The sequence below is a fragment of the Dendrobates tinctorius genome, unplaced genomic scaffold (assembly GCF_039654945.1).
Source record: "Dendrobates tinctorius isolate UK_male_01 unplaced genomic scaffold, ASM3965494v1 ptg000090l, whole genome shotgun sequence".
NCBI lineage: Eukaryota > Metazoa > Chordata > Amphibia > Anura > Dendrobatidae > Dendrobates > Dendrobates tinctorius.
Genome location: NW_027361758.1, coordinates 12,665,001 through 12,679,789, shown reverse-complemented (window position 1 = coordinate 12,679,789; position 14,789 = coordinate 12,665,001). Strand labels below are relative to the sequence as shown.

Sequence of the window (14,789 nt, the reverse complement as noted above, 5' to 3'; positions counted from 1 at the left end):
GCTCTCTTCCGCTAGTGGGGGGCGTCGCTGAGGGGCGGGCCTGTAGGACGTACTTCCTGGTTCAGGATATATCAGGCGTCCGCCCTATTCTGAGGGCGCCTGGTGATTGTGTGGCTTCCCTGCACTCACCGGCCGCATATCTGCTCTAGAGTACCCTGCCTGTCCTTCTGTCTAGGGCTATTTCCCCCTGTGTGCCTTGTGTCCTGCTCCGCTCCTGTCTGCCTGTCTCTGCCCTGTCCCCTCCGCTCCGACTCTCCTCCTGTGGACTTCTGCCCAGTGCCCTCTGCTATTCCGTCCTGGTACTCTTTTTCTGCCTGCCTGTCCTTCGAGCCGTCCCTCCTGGTACCGGCTGTCGTGGTTCTGCCCCCTGCGGTCCTGCCCCTAACGATCCCTGTACAGGGGTCGGTCTTCACCTGGTGAGCTCGGCCCAGGGGCTCCTGATCCACGACCCAGAGGGTCCACTCTCGGACGTATTTGGCCAGAATCGTCACACCTCCAGCTAGGGCTCCATGCAAGATTTTGCCTCATGGGGTAAGGATGATTCTGAGAAAGATCAGGAAAGAGTCACAAACTACACAGGATGAACTGGTTAATGACTTGAAGAAAACCTTGACCACTGTCTCAAAGATTACTGTTAGTAACACTCTACGCCCGTAATGGATTAAAATCCTGCAGGGCACACAAGGTCACCTTTCTCACACCAGTACATGTCCAGGCCCGTTTGAAGTTTGCCAATGATCTGCAGACCAGATAGAAGAGCATGTTGTTGCAGAATGCATTGGTAGCTATGCTGGTTAAATGTGCCTTGGTTTTGGCATAAATTGGAAACCGCGTGCTTGGCATATGTGGAGAAACGAGGGTTGGTGGGTGCTCTTGTCCACTGTCTGGCTGTCTTTAGAAAGATCATATGGACCAGTCCTCATCCCATTAAAAGCCCGTTTTCCTTCCACGTAGGTATAATACTACACTAACAACACAGGGTGAGAGTAACATACTATGGTAATAATTTATTGGATCACCAACAGTCAACAACATATAGTATAGTCCCAGTAAGTGCACAAGATGATGCAAATGACAGAGTCTAACCCTTCCGCTAGCTCGCCGGGATTAGTGCAGCTGTGACTTCGGGACATCCAGGGCCTACTACCACAACCAGTAGCACCCTGCTTTTGGCGAGCATCGGTAACAGGAGGTAGCGACAAGCTTAGGAAACTGACAGAGTACTTTACGGTATGTGGCCAGGTGATCTGATTGTCCAAACCTGGGTTCTCCAAGTGTCTTTGAGGGTTCATTGATGGTCAATGGAGCATGTCTGTATTCCTCCAGGTGATGCTATGGATCCTTGGTTGCTGTCCTGTAGAGTCTGGAAACAGAGGCAGATTCCCATTTTATAGTTGACAGCTCTTATTCAAGCATTTTTTCACAAGATTGGGGGAAGGTGGGAGGAGGTCACTCCTCAAACAAATCAACAGACATCAATTCAACCTACAATAAGAGTCAGCCTTCAGTCTCATCTTATCTCATGAACAATAGCTCATATCCCTAGGCCTACTGGTATAATAAGTCTGACATAATTATAAATGCAGTGTGGTCACAGCATAGAACCCCCACATTATCACACCTGTCCCTCCATACTTCATGACGTAGAAATCATCCGCTCACCTTTTCTGCATTCTCAAACAGATTTGGCAGTTAGTACTAAAAATTGCACATATTGACACAGTACAGATTTAAAGTAATCTGGATCAAGTCCTGTGGCTTCTTTGCCATAATTTGCGCATATAATCTTGCTTCTCGCAGTTTTTTCTTGACACAATTATGTTGAGATGTGTCTGCTACTTGATGTATGCAATCATTTAGGGTATGTGCACACACAGTTTTTTGTCTCTGCGGATTTTGTAGAGAAAACCGCAGGTAAATCCGCAGGACAAAGACCTGCGTTTTTTCTGCGGTTTTACACCTCATAATGGATGAGGTGTAAAACTGCAGCGTTTCTGCACCAAACAATTGACATGCTGCGTTTTGAAAACTGCAGCAAAACCGCGCGGAAAAAAACGCAGCATGTGCACAGCTTTTTTTTATTTTCATAGGACATAAAGGTACTGTACAATGCAGCAGAATCCGCTGCGTTTCTGCAGAGCCAAAAACGCTGCGGAAACGCAGCAGAAACCGCAAAGTGTGCACATACCCATATACGGGCTCTTATTTGAGATCCTGTCAATTTGTGTTTTCTGTTTCTGGTAACTGATTAAGCCTCTTTCACACCTCAGTTTTTTCACGTCAGTCATAATCCGCGAATTTTTGAAAAAAAAACGGATCTGCCAAAAAAGGGGCGGATCCATTTTTCCCCCCCATAGACTTACATTATTGGCCGTCACCCCCGTTTTTTGACGGATCCGCCAAAATTTTTCTGGCTCCCGGGCGGATGAGATGGACACTGCAACGTTTTTTCCTCTTGACGGTCCGCTATTTTCATGTACGCATGCCCGGAAGCTTTGCTCCGGGATAATTTTGAACCCAGTAATGCCTTTGCCGGATCCGTCAAAACAACGGTCCGGTGCCACACGCTGCTGTCAATCCGTCGACGGATCCGTTTTCCGCCATTTTCGCGGATTACAACTGATCTGAAAAACGGACGTGTGAAACAGGCCTTAACTTATCCTCTGCAACAGAGGTAAGTCTTAGTCTTGGTCCTCATGAGCATTAAAGAAGTAAAGAGGATTCTGTTAAGGCAGTGAGAATCTGGAATTCCCTGCCTGAGGAGGTGGTGATGGCGAACTCAGTCGAAGGGTTCAAGAGAGGCCTGGATGTCTTCCTGGAGCGTAACAATATTGTATCTTACAGTTAGTGTTAGGTTCTTTAGAAGGACGTAGATCTGGGGATTTATTCTGACAGAATTTTATAGGCTGAACTGGATGGACTAATGTCTTTTTTCGGCCTTACTAACTATGTTACTATGTTACAATTTGTTTTACACCGGTTTCATTATTAGTTCTTTCATATGTGTTATTTTGCTACTTTCAGTCTAAATCTATAATATGCACATTCCAATAATTGCAAGGAGCAATAGTGTATGTACATATGTGTATATATACACTCACTGGCCACTTTATTAGGTACACCATGCTAGTAACGGGTTGGACCACCTTTTGCCTTCAGAACTGCCTCAATTCTTCGTGGCAGAGATTCAACAAGGTGCTGGAAGCATTCCTCAGAGATTTTGGACCATATTGACATGATGGCATCACACAGTTGGCGCAGATTTGTCGGTTGCACATCCCTGATGCGAATCTCCCGTTCCACCACATCCCAAAGATGCTCTATTGGATTGAGATCTGGTGACTGAGGAGGCCATTTGAGTACAGTGAACTCATTGTCATGTTCAAGAAACCAATCTGAGATGATTCGAGCTTTATGACATGGCGCATTATCCTGCTGAAAGTAGCCATCAGATGTTGGGTACATTGTGGTCATAAAGGGATGGACATGGTCAGCAACAATACTCAGGTAGGCTGTGGCGTTGCAACGATGCTCAATTGGTACCAAGGGGCCCAAAGAGTGCCAAGAAAAAATTCCCCACACCATGACACCACCACCACCAGCCTGAACCGTTGATACAAGGCAGGATGGATCCATGCTTTCATGTTGTTTACGCCAAATTCTGACCCTACCATCCGAATGTCGCAGCAGAAATCGAGACTCATCAGACCAGGCAATGTTTTTCCAATCTTCTACTGGCCAAATTCGATGAGCTTGTGCAAATTGTAGCCTCAGTTTCCTGTTCTTAGCTGAGAGGAGTGGTACCCAGTGTGGTCTTCTGCTGCTGTAGCCCATCTGCCTCAAAGTTCGACGCACTGTGCGTTCAGAGATGCTCTTCTGCCTACCTTGGTTGTAACGGGTGGCAATTTGAGTCACTGTTGCCTTTCTATCAGCTCGAACCAGTCTGCCCATTCTCCTCTGACCTCTGGCATCAACAAGGCATTTCCGGCCACAGAACTGCCGCTCACTGGATTTTTTTTCTTTTTCGGACCATTCTCTGTAAACCCTAGAGATGGTTGTGCGTGAAAATCCCAGTAGATCAGCAGTTTCTGAAATACTCAGACCAGCCCTTCTGGCACCAACAATCATGCCACGTTCAAAGGCACTCAAATCACCTTTCTTCCCCATACTGATGCTCGGTTTGAACTGCAGGAGATTGTCTTGACCATGTCTACATGCCTAAATGCACTGAGTTGCCGCCATGTGATTGGCTGATTAGAAATTAAGTCTTAACACACAGTTGGACAGGTGTACCTAATAAAGTGGCCAGTGAGTGTATGTGTGTGTGTATGTGTGTGTGTATATATATATATATATAATATATTAGATGGTGGCCTGATTCTATCGCATCGGGTATTCTAGAGTCTCTGTTAAAATAAAAAATAGTGATATACTCACCTCCCAACGGCCCCCGGACTCTTTCTTTCCTCTCACCACGCTCCCGGCATCTTCCGATCCCAGTAATGCTTTGCGCGAAACACTGCTGATGATGTGCTCTCGCGAGAGTGACGTCATCTCCAGCCCTTCTCGCTAAGCATTACTGGGACCGGAAGAGCATGGTGAGAGGCGGGACAGAGTCCAGGGGCCATTGGAAGGTGAGTATATAACTATTTTTACAACTATTTTTTATTTTAACAAAGACCCGATGCGATAGAATCGGGCCACCATCTAGTGTATTATACTCCTGTTACAGCCGGAGCCGCTGTCACTGTTCTGCTGTTACCTAAAGTATTGTACTCCTGTTACAGGCAGAGCTGCAGTCCCTGTTCTGCTGTTATCTAATGTATTGTACTCTAGTTACTCCCAGAACTGCTGTCACTGTTCTGCTTTTACCTAATGTATTGTAGTCCAGTTACACCCAGAGCTGCAGTCACTGTTCTGCTCTTACCTAATGTATTATACTCCTGTTACAGCCAGAGCTGCAGTCACTGTTCAGATCTTAACAAATGTATTGTACTCAAGTTACACCCAGAGCTGCAGTCACTGTTCTGCTCTTACCTAATGTATTGTACGCAAGTTACACCCAGAGCTGCAGTCACTGTTCTGCTGCTACCTAATGTACTCCTGTTACACTCAGAGCAGCAGTAACTGTTCTGCTTTTACCTAATGTATTGTAGTCCAGTTACACCCAGAGCTGCAGTCACTGTTCTGCTGTTACCTAATGTATTGTACTCCAGTTACACCCAGAACTGCTTTCACTGTTCTGCTGTTACCTAAAGTATTGTACTCCTGTTACAGGCAGAGCTGCAGTCCCTGTTCTGCTGTTATCTAATGTATTGTACTCTAGTTACTCCCAGAACTGCTGTCACTGTTCTGCTTTTACCTAATGTATTGTAGTCCAGTTACACCCAGAGCTGCAGTCACTGTTCTGCTCTTACCTAATGTATTATACTCCTGTTACAGCCAGAGCTGCAGTCACTGTTCAGATCTTAACAAATGTATTGTACTCAAGTTACACCCAGAGCTGCAGTCACTGTTCTGCTCTTACCTAATGTATTGTACGCAAGTTACACCCAGAGCTGCAGTCACTGTTCTGCTGCTACCTAATGTACTCCTGTTACACTCAGAGCAGCAGTAACTGTTCTGCTTTTACCTAATGTATTGTAGTCCAGTTACACCCAGAGCTGCAGTCACTGTTCTGCTGTTACCTAATGTATTGTACTCCAGTTACACCCAGAACTGCTTTCACTGTTCTGCTGTTACCTAAAGTATTGTACTCCTGTTACAGGCAGAGCTGCAGTCCCTGTTCTGCTGTTATCTAATGTATTGTACTCTAGTTACTCCCAGAACTGCTGTCACTGTTCTGCTTTTACCTAATGTATTGTAGTCCAGTTACACCCAGAGCTGCAGTCACTGTTCTGCTCTTACCTAATGTATTATACTCCTGTTACAGCCAGAGCTGCAGTCACTGTTCAGATCTTAACAAATGTATTGTACTCAAGTTACACCCAGAGCTGCAGTCACTGTTCTGCTCTTACCTAATGTATTGTACGCAAGTTACACCCAGAGCTGCAGTCACTGTTCTGCTGCTACCTAATGTACTCCTGTTACACTCAGAGCAGCAGTAACTGTTCTGCTTTTACCTAATGTATTGTAGTCCAGTTATACCCAGAGCTGCAGTCACTGTTCTGCTGTTACCTAATGTATTGTACTCCAGTTACACCCAGAACTGCTTTCACTGTTCTGCTGTTATCTAATGTATTGTATTCCAGTTACTCCCAGAGCTGCAGTCACTGTTCTGCTTTTACTTAATGCATTGTAGTCCAGTTAAACCCAGAGCTGCAGTCACCGTTCTGATCTTACCTAATGTATTGTACTCCAGTTACACCCAGAGCTGCAGTCACTGTTCTGCTGTTACCTAATGTATCGTACTGCAGTTACACCCGGAGCTGCAGTCACCTTTCTGCTCTTACCTAATGTATTATACTCCTGTTACAGCCAGAGCTGCAGTCACTGTTCCGATCTTACCTAATGTATTGTACTCCAGTTACACCCAGAGCTGCAGTCACTGTTCTGCTGTTACTTAATGTATTGTACTCAAGAATATGTACAGGACTGTGCCTGTGTAATGAGTGACGCGGAAGTGATGCCTTTAACAGCTGTAATGTGCCTGTACAATAAGCGATGCCGCCATGTTGCCACGACGACTAAGCAACTGTCGCTGATTGGTCGCGGCCTATCAGCGAGGCGGGATTTCCATGACAGACAGACATAATTAGACAATTATATAGTAGATATATATACTGTAGATACAGGGGTTGGACAAAATAATGGATACACCTGGAAACATCAACAAAAGTTAATTTAATATGGTGTAGGTCCAACTTTTGCGGTGATTACAGCCTCAATTCTCCAAGGTATGGATTCATACAAGGTGTGAATTGTTTCCAAAGGAATTGCTGCCCATTCTTCAGTTAAAACACCCTCCAGTTCTTTGAGCGACGATGGCGGCGGAAATCGACGTTTAACTTGAATCTCTAAAATCAGCCATAAATGCTCAATAATGTTGAGGTCTGGGGATTGTGGGTGCCAGATGAGATGCTCAACTTCATTACAATGTTCCTCGTGCCATGCTTTAACTATTCTAGCTGTATGAATTGGTGCATTATCATCCTGAAAGATGGAGTTCCCCTCCAGGAATAGTGATTGAACTATAGGATGCACTTGGTCGCCCAAAATGCCTAAATAATAGCGGCTGTTAATTCTTCCATGAAGGGATATCATTGGCCCGGCGGATCTCCACGAAATAGCACCCCAGATCATCACAGAACCTCCGCCATGTTTTACGGTTGGGAGAAGGCAGTCTGGATGGAATGCTTCTTTCGGCTGTCTCCAAACGTACACTCGGCCGGAGGTCGGAAATAGGGTAAATGATGATTCGTCTGAGAATATCACATGTTTCCACTGCTCGAGGGACCTATTCTGGAGGTTTCTACACCACTCTAAATGCTTGGAAACATTTGTCATTCAGAGCAGCGGTTTTCTAATTGCAGCTCTTCCGTGGAATCCAGATTTGTGCAGCTCCCGACGAACAGTTTTTGTGGAAACTGGTTTCTGTAGGTGTTCATTGAGCTTAGCAGTGATTTTCAGAGCCATGGTCTTGCGATCCTCTCTCATAATTCGCTTTAGAGTCCGATGGTCTCTCTCAGTCAACTTCGACTTTCGGCCGGGTCTGTGCTTTGCTGCGGACGCTTTTCCTTCTCTTTCAAACGCAGTCATTACTTTGGAGACAGTACCTCTTGGCACGCCAAGCATTCGGGTACTTTTTGTTACACTAGCGCCTGCCATACGAGCATATGAAGGTTTATTTTCCGTTACACTTTTGTATATTTACCAGTTTTTTCACTACTTCTTGTTCTGTCTTTACATTGTGCTTTTTACATATGTGGACTAATGAATATTTCAGTTTGTAATCTCTATATTTTGATGTGCAGTCATATTTGTGCATGTAGTTATCTTAATTCAGCTTTTCATTCCTATACTTTTGATTCCTATCTACATCTTTCAAATGTCAATAATGGTGCTCACTTAGGTTTTTTGCTGCTTTTTTTCTTTAGCTAAAACCTGATCTCTTGGCAGCAACATAGCTGCATCCAGAAAACAGGTTTTGCTGCCCTTTTTTGCTGCTTTTCTTGCTGTGTTTTTGCTGTATATTTGCCGCAGTTTTTTTGCTGCACTTTTCAAGATCCCAAGGTTCAGTTTAGCTTCCACCTTGCAAGCATGAACAATGCAATGTGTTGGGCCACCAATGCAAGATGTATGTGAAATCCTAAAACATTTTTTGAAGAAAAAAAAAGGCAATTTGATCAAATTATTTCGGAAAAAAAGTTTGTCTGAAAAAAATAGGGACTATTCTGAATTTAAAAAAGCTGGATTCATGTATGATGGGTAGCCGTGAACTAAAGTTACACAAGTTCATGAATGAATGCACAATTGCAAACATTAAGGCTGAGTTCACATGTACCGGAACTCTTGCGGAAGTTACCGCGAGAATTCCGGAATTCCATTCCGCGGGAAAATCGCATTTTAAATTCCCGTGATTTTCCCGCGGAAAAAGTAGCATTTTGCAAGCGTATTTAGCTTGCAAAATGCTAGCGTTTTCCAAGCGATCTGTAGCATCGCTTGGAGAACTGATTGACAGGTTGGTCACACTCATCAAACATAGTGTTTGACAAGTGTGACCAACTTTTTACTACTGAGGCCGCCTATGCAGCATCAGTAGTAAAAGATAAAATGTAAAAAAAAGTAAAAAATGGTGTTATTCTCACCTTCCGACGTCCCGTCCATCCGTTCCCAGTAATCCTTTGCGAAAATGCCCGCGATGACGTCCGTTCTCGCGGGATCGCGATGTCTCGCGAATGACCGCGAGACTTCGCGATCCCGCGAGAACGGACGCCATCGCAGGCATTTTCGCAAAGGATTACTGGGAGCGAGAGCGTGGAGAGAAGCGGGAAGGCTGCGCGGGACGCCGGAAGGTAAGAATAACAATATTTTTTATTTTAAATTCTATTTTTTACAGGGATATGGTACCCAAAGCCTGAAGGACAGTCTCCTCTCCTCCGGACCGTGGGTACCATCCGCAAATGTAATGTAAGTGGAACAATGCATTCCTATGGGTGCGGGATCGCCGCGATTCCGCAAAATTAATGAGCATGATGCGGTTTTTACCGCGAAGCGATTCCGCCGCGCTAAAAACCGCAGCATTAGCACAGCATTGCGGAATCCCATAGGAATGCATGGGATGCTTATTTTTCGCATTTTCGCGGCAAAATCGCGCGGTTAAAACCGCTGCGGAAACGCGAAAAAAACGTCACGTGTGAACTCAGCCTAAAACAACATGGAGACTGAATTACTCAACATTGTTTACGTTCACACATTGGTAAGGCATTGAGTTGGTCAGGCAGATCACTATCACACATTGGTAAGGCTTTGAGTTGGTCAGGCAGATAATTATCACTCATTGGTCAGGCAGATTACTATCACGTATTGGTCGGGCATTGAGTTGGTCAGGCAGATCACTATCACACATTGCTCAGGCATTGAGTTGGTGAGGCAGATCACTCTCACACATTGCTCAGGCATTGAGTTGGTCAGGCAGATCACTATCACACATTGGTCGGACATTGAGTTGGTCAGGCAGATCACTATCGCACATTGCTCAGGCATTGAGTTGATCAGGCAGATCATTATCACACATTGGTCAGGCAGATTACTATCACACATTGGTCGGGCATTGAGTTGGTCAGGCAGATCACTATCACACATTGCTCAGGCATTGAGTTGGTCAGGCAGATCACTATCACACATTGGTCAGGCTTTCAGTTGGTGTTGCAGATCATTATCACACATTGGTCAGGCATTGAGTTGGTCAGGCAGATCACTTTCACAGATTGGTAAGGCATTTTGTTGGTCAGGCAGATCATTATCACATTGGTCAGGCAGATTACTATCACACATTGTCAGGCAGATCACTATCACACATTGGTCAGACATTGAGTTGGTCAGGCAGATCACCATCACACATTGGTCAGGCTTTGAGTTGGTCAGGCAGATAATTATCACACATTGGTCAGGCAGATTACTATCACGCATTGGTCGGGCATTGAGTTGGTCAGACAGATCACTATCACACATTGGTTGGGCATTGAGTTGGTCAGGCAGATCACTATCACACATTGGTTGGGCATTGAGTTGGTCAGGCAGATCACGATCACACATTGGTCAGGCTTTGAGTTGGTGAGGCAGATCATTATCACACATTGGTCAGGCATTGAGTTGGTCAGGCAGATCATTATCACACATTGGTAAGGCATTGAGTTGGTCAGGCAGATCATTATCACACATTGGTAAGGCATTGAGTTGGTCAGGCAGATCATTATCACACATTGGTCAGGCATTGAGTTGGTCAGGCAGATCATTATCACACATTGGTAAGGCATTGAGTTGGTCAGGCAGATCATTATCACACATTGGTCAGGCAGATCATTCTCACACATTGGTAAGGCATTGAGTTGGTCAGGCAGATCATTATCACACATTGGTAAGGCATTGAGTTGGTCAGGCAGATCACTATCACACATTGCTCAGGCCTTGAGTTGGTCAGGCAGATCACTATCACACATTGGTCAGGCTTTGAGCTGGTGAGGCAGATCATTATCACACATTGGTCAGGCATTGAGTTGGTCAGGCAGATCGCTTTCACAGATTGGTAAGGCATTTTGTTGGTCAGGCAGATCATTATCACATTGGTCAGGCAGATTACTATCACACATTGTCAGGCAGATCACTATCACACATTGGTCAGGCAGATCACTATCACACATTGGTTGGGCATTGAGTTGGTCAGGCAGATCACTATCACACATTGGTCAGGCTTTGAGTTGGTCAGGCAGATCACTATCATACATTGGTCGTGCATTGAGTTGGTCTGGCAGACCACTATCACACATATCACTAATTTCATTAAACTATACTAAAGGTACCGTCACATTTAGCGTTGCACCAGCGATCCTGACCACGATACGACCCGGTCAGGATCGCTGGTGCATCGCTAAATAGTCGCTAGTGAGCTGCCAAAGAGGCAGATCTCACCAGCGATGCAGCAGCGGTCGTTACTTACCTGTCAGATGCGGCGATGAAGAAGTCCTCCCGCCCACGTCCATGTGTCGCTCGTCGGCGCCAGCAGGAAGCGGCCGACGAGAAACGGCCCAGGACGTTCTCGCGCGATCAGCGATAGCCATCAGGGGAGACGGTCGGAGGTAAGTATCACACTTAGCGATATCGCTAGCAATATTGCTGGTACATCACAAAATCGGTGGCGCTTAAGCGAGATCGCTAGCGATCTCGCTTAGTGTGACGGGGCCTTAATACCGACTGCCAGGCTCCGGTGAGGACACCAAGGCATTATGGTTTAAACTTCAGAAAATCACAAAAATAAATAGGTTTCACATCCTGCTGTATCTGTGTCACCCCACACCACCAAAAACGCTGCAAAAAATTATTCTGGAATTTTTGCACTTATTGCTTTCTATGGTGAAAAAACGCTGCAAAAATGCTGAAAGGGTTGACATGCTGCAGTTTTCAAAAATGCAGCAGTTTTCCAATTCAGTCAGAAAAAAACAAGCATGTGCATGAGATTTCTGAAATCTCATAGCTTTTGTTAGTTCTGTAAAAAAATATCTTTTTATTTGCATTAAAAAAAAAAGTAGCAAAAACGCAATGTGTGAACATAACCTAGTATGCTGTTTAATAGCACACACAGGTCCTTGTTCTTCAGAACCTCACAGAGTCAGTGTGCACTGCCATTCGCTATGCTGGAGATAGTTTTTCCCTTCAAGAAGTACTTTTTTTTAGGAAAGAATACCTCTTGTATTTTGTTTTTTTTGTGTGTTTTTTTTGACAGTTTAAAGCTTCCCAACTTTTCTAGTCCCAGCACCAACTAATACACACCTGACTATGTTAAGCACCACTCCAGTGTTTTGTTTATTTCATCACTGGCGTGGTACTTAACATTCAAGTCCCTGCCCCCTGTCTGATGCTCGCCTTCTGGTGTTTTCATCTGTTTTCGCTGCTGCTCCAGTCCGTCTCCTGCAGTTTGTGACCTACCATCTTCTCCAGTGTTTCATGGAGCTGCACAAAGATCACTTTTCAATACAAGTCTATGAGAGCCTCGTTCTGGCTCTCATAGATTTGCATTGAGAGCTTGTGACTTCCGAACAGTCAGAAACTGCGCTCACAAGATGGCGCCGAAAAGTGGTGAAGACAGTGGAGGGGAGTATATGAACGGGGGCAGGGGACTTCTGTGTAAAACACCACTCCAGCAGTGAAAAAATGACCAACAACACTTGAGGTGGGGCTTTAAGAAATAAATAGTATTTAAAAGAGTAAAAGTGACTTTCTTAGGAAAATATTAGTGTGCAACATAGCCCCCCTTCTTTTTAATAACAATCCTAAGCCTTCCTTTCATGGAGTCTGTCAGTTTCTTAGTCTGCTCACTATCAACTTTTTGGGCAGCACCCGCCACAGCCTCCCAGACACTGCTCAGAGAGGTGTACTTTTTCCTTTATCGTAAATCTCCCTTTTAAGAAGGGCCACGAGTTCTCCATAGAGTTTAGGTCAAGTGAAGACGGGACCATGTTGTTGTTCTTTTATCTTTAAGGCCTTTACTGGCAGCCAAGCAGTGGAGGACTGTGCTGCATGAGAAGGAGCATTGTCCTGCATCAAAAAAATCATGGCTTTCAGAAAAGATGCAGATTTTTTCCTGCACCACTGCTTGTAGAAAGTGTCTTCTAAAAACTCAGTAGATTTGGAAGTTGATTTTTTGTCCATCTTCAACTCGAAAAGATCCAACTAGCTTGTCTTTACTAATAGCAGTATCCCACCTCCAACATCCTGGCGGCTGAGTTGAAGTGGATGTCTGTGCCAGTTACTGATCCAGCCTTGTGACCATCAACCTGGTCCAGCAAGAATCACTCTAATCTTATCAACCCATGAAACCTTTGAGAAATCCATCTTCAGATGTTTCTTGGCCCAGTCCTGATATTTCACCTTCTGTGTCTTGGCTCAGTGGTGGTCAGTTTTTCACCTCCCTTACCTCGGCCATGTCTCTGATCACTGATCACCTTGTACTTCTGTGAACTCCAGAGAAGTTACAGCTCTGGAATATGACAGCACTGGAGGGTAATGGGTTCCCGGTCACTTCATGTTTGATTTTTCTCAAAGTTTTTGCAGTTAATGTGATTTTTTTTCCTCAACACTTTTTGACCCTGTTGACTATTCTCAACAAAACTTTTGATGGTTCTGTGAACGCACCCAATATCTTAACAGTTTCAAAAGGGCAGCATCCTTCTGTAAGGCTTGTAACAATATTTTACTTTTCTAAGTCAGTTAAATCTCTCTTTTGGCCAATTTTCCTGAGTTAAACCATCTGCCTAATAATTCTGCACACCTTGATAAAGGGTGTTGGATCCTTAGGCCTTACCCCCTTTATTACATAAACACGTCACCTGATCTGCTTCGTCCAATAAGCATTCAGATTTATACAGCTTGGAGATGTAAATGTGTATACAATGATAAGATGGTGAAAATACTCACTTTCCTAATTGTGCTCACAGCATACAGTACTTAGTGATCACCGCAGCGGCCATATTGCCACTGAAAAGAAAGCTGTAGAGAACTTAATTAAAATATAAATATACTTTTTGTAAATTATTATATGATCTGTTCTACTCTGTTAATGTTGGTATTTGTAAGCACTACTTACAGTAGATGTGGTGTGCTATAGATATTTCCTTTTACATGCCGGTAATGGTATCACATAATGAGTCAGTAAGGCAATCAGTCATTTGTATAGTGATCTTTGTATTGTGCCCAGATTTTATCATACTATTTGCTGGTATTCCTTGAGTCATTTTATCTCTCCAGATCTTGATGTCTCATCCTGCACCTTTTACGTATTTTGCGTGACAAACTCTAAAGTGAAGTTTGGGGTTCTGTAATGTGGGATATTCTCTGAAATAATCTTTTTATTGGGCGTGTAGAGTATATCATAGGTTATGATACTCCTCTAGCCTTTTGATGCTAGATTGGTTACCTGGTACTGCGTTTGCTCATGGGTCGTAGGTGTGACTCCAGGAGAGCTCCACTCTGAAGCATAGAATTAATTCCTTACATTGAATCTGTCAGCAGATTTTTGTTTCCCCATCTGAGAACAGCATGATGTCGGGGCAGTGATCCTGTTTCCGGTGTTTGGGCTGTTTGTTGCATTTTTTGTAAAATCACTGTTTTTTCTGCAGATCTGCTAGTTCTCTAATGCTCTATAACCCCGCTCACACCACTGAATGGCAGCTTTCTGTGTACACTGTGCGTAGGCAGAATTATGCTGTTCTCAGATTCTGTTATTCTTTCAAAATATATACTTCTGTGTTTTTTATTTATTTTTTCCCATGTTATAATCTTTTACTCGCTACTCTCTGCTGCCTCCTGCCCCTTGACCGTTTGGAATAGCCATAGCATTAGTCTCTGTATGGAGTACATCCAGAAATGCACAAAGGCTTCAATATCAATAGGAAAATAAAGGCTTCTGTCACTGAAAGAGCAGCAGTCAGCTGGGGATATGAGGGGTTAATAGCGCCTGATCTGTGTCCTACATTTACCCTGAACTTGTCAGGCTAGTGACTGATTGAGCTGGTACTCCAGTGACATGGGGGTCAGCATTCACTCTCTATCAGCAGCAGGCTTGCCTCCAAGGT

The 14,789-nt window shown here is 44.4% G+C and overlaps 1 protein-coding gene across 15 annotated transcripts in view; it reads left to right on the top strand.

The window, feature by feature from the left end:
- Positions 1–14,789, top strand: part of NCOR2 (nuclear receptor corepressor 2) — a 545,344-nt gene that overhangs the window by 433,951 nt on the left and 96,604 nt on the right. The window lies entirely within an intron of this gene.